This window comes from Sturnus vulgaris, chromosome Z (genome assembly GCF_052056855.1).
Source record: "Sturnus vulgaris isolate bStuVul1 chromosome Z, bStuVul1.hap1, whole genome shotgun sequence".
Lineage (NCBI taxonomy): Eukaryota > Metazoa > Chordata > Aves > Passeriformes > Sturnidae > Sturnus > Sturnus vulgaris.
This window is the reverse complement of record NC_142283.1, coordinates 30332726-30335576: the sequence shown is the minus strand read 5'-3', so window position 1 is coordinate 30335576 and position 2851 is coordinate 30332726.

Genomic DNA, 2851 nt, shown 5'->3' with positions numbered 1-2851 from the left:
GCTGTTGTTGTGGTTTAATTTGCTGTGTAGGAGAAAAAGAGGATGTTTTTAAAAGTATAACTTTAGACAAGGGAACATTTAAAACCAACTTGAAACTTGGGGTCCTGGATTTCTGTGCAATAAATGCTTAGTTCTCTTCTTTTATTTTGGGAAAAGGACAATGCATTTACCTTATGTTTTTGATGTCCAGTGCTGTAATTGTATGGCTACACCAAGAGACTGGTTGATGACTATCTAGCTGAGTTTAGACATAAAATACGTGTTAGTATTTTATCTTTGATGATTTGTTTGTCAATGTGCTCAGATATAGTCATGGTGGTTGTTTAACTCACACACACTTGCAGCCCTCATAAAGTGGGAAATACTATTTACACTACCAGTAAAACAGACTAAGCAAAGAATTGTTGATAGATAACTTAGGTTGTTTTCTACGTTTCGCTGGTACCAAAGAATCAGAAACAAATTTTCCAACTTTAAAAGTTCTATAGTGTGGTCTGGTTGAAGCCAGTTATTAAGTTTCAGCGTTAAGACATTATGTGCTAAAAGGAAACAATTGGAAGAGATCATCCTTATTGATAATATAGACAGCAAAAACTAGAAATAATGCTTTGAATAAGACTAATTTTATAGTGAAGCTACAGTATAGAAGTATAAATAAGTTGTTAAGCTGTTTTAGGAAAAATAGATTAAAACTGAAAAATATTGATTTATTACAATGCTAATAGCTTTAAAGACCATGTCAAGCTTGGCAACCCACAGTAGAATGCACATATCTTTGCATGTTGTTGGAGCTGGCGAGTGAAGATTTATTGATGATTCTGAGGATGACTTTTTGCATGAATGGTTTGGCATAATCACTTAGTTGGGACATCAGTTTTCATGATGGGTGATTACCGTGTACACTGTAAGAGTCACACAAACACATGCCAGATAGGTCCTTTGAAGAACACAATAATGTTTGAACTATTGTTTTTTTTCCTGTGTCTCACCATATATTTTTTTAGCTAGAAGGTAAGGCCAGCTTTCCAAGTCTTGAACACCTTCTGACAGATTAGATGGGCTTTTCCCCAAGTGATTTTGCCAGGGTAATTTTTTTTCCTCTTTATTCTATTACGAAAACACTCAGAGAAGATCAAACTGCTTTCAGGTCTACAGGATGTGGAAAGCTTCCTTCACTTCTTGAAAGGAGTAAGGGAACATTAATATTACTCTAATATTTCAATACCCAGTCTGTCTTACACCCTTCTTAACTTACTCTTAGGTAGTTTGGTGGTAGAGAATGACATTGATGCAAAGTTAGAGGCCACATTAGAAGAACCAGGGAAAGAAGGCTATCACTTTTGTGGAAAAAGCCCAGAATCAGTTGGCTGTTGTTGAAAGCAAAAGAGAAGGTAAGGAAATTAACTGACCACATTCCATCCAGTTTTAGGAGACAAGTTCTCTCACCTTGCCTATGCCTGGTATCACCTGTCAACGAATTGGCCTGGAGTAAAAAGAGGGGGAGCCTCTTTAAGAGGAGGAGAACCTTGCACAGTGCTTTAATTTCTGTGGAAAGTGAAAGGACAGGAAGAATTCACCATAATATATTGGGGAAAGGTTGGAGAAATAAATGGGAAACCTCAGAGAATCAGCACAATAAGAATAGCAGGAGTATGGTTCCAGTGTGAATAAAAAAAACAAAGGCATGGACGAAGATGGTGTGCTGGCCTCTCTAGGAAGCAATGGAGTGTTTCTGCCTGGTTAAGGAGGCTGATGTGATATCTTAGCAAAATCCTGTGATCAGTCTGGGCTGCAGTGAAGGGGGGAAACAGGAGCTTGAGGCTATGTTTGTAACACTTTCATACTCATAAGCTTAGATGAAATTCAGATGAGAGTGCTGAAGGAATAAAATAATTTTGTTCCAATTGAGTATGGCCTGAATTCAAATTCTCTGGTGGATTATGATAATGAGCTATACGCAGAGTGAATAGGTAGATGATGCAATTTTGTAGTCTGAGAAGTTGTTTGAAAAAGCAAAACTTTGGTCTGTTAAGTTACTTTATTTTTCATTTCAGTTTTAAAAAAATTAAGAAACTTTCAAGCTTCGGTATGCATTATGGTGTAAATACCAACTATGATATCTGGTAGGATTATTGTTGCATTCCATTTTGGCATTCTGCTAGACTGTCCCCTGAGTTGTTATTTCTGTGATGAGACAGAAATGCTAAAATACACAAGAACATTGAGAGCTGTACTGACAGCCTGAACCCTATGAGAAAATGAGGAAGCCACAATTCATTGTAGTGATTTACATTAGCTGATTTTTTCAGAAAGTAAAAAAAAAAGCATGAGGTACTGGGATGCCTTTAGAAGTCTATTTCAGACCAGGAATGTTGCTGCATGGTGTGAACTAAAAGTCTGCAAATGGATAAAAGCAGAAGGGGAGAGAGAATATCATTGTGCGCTGGAATATCAAGTGGTGGAACACCAAACTTTTAAGCTAAGTGGATGAGAGCGGGAAAAAATAATGTATTAAATGCAAATTAATTTGTTTCTGCCTTATCTCAGTGATTTTAAGTTTTTAATGTTAATTGTGGTGAACATCTTCCAATTTTTATGAAGAAAAAATTGGAGGATCTCCAGAATAGCTACAGCTTCAAGCAACTGAGTGTATGCAAGATTTTTACCTATCCATCTATAATAATGTTTTTCATAGAATTTGGATACTTTTTTAAATGAGCCTTTCAATATTTATCTGTTTTCTGGGGTTTTTTTGTTTCAGTCTTCATAAAGAGATAGTTGGAAAAAAATTGAATAAATACTGATGGGGGGTCTCAGTAAAAATGGTAGATAAACCCTTCATGTGGGCCTA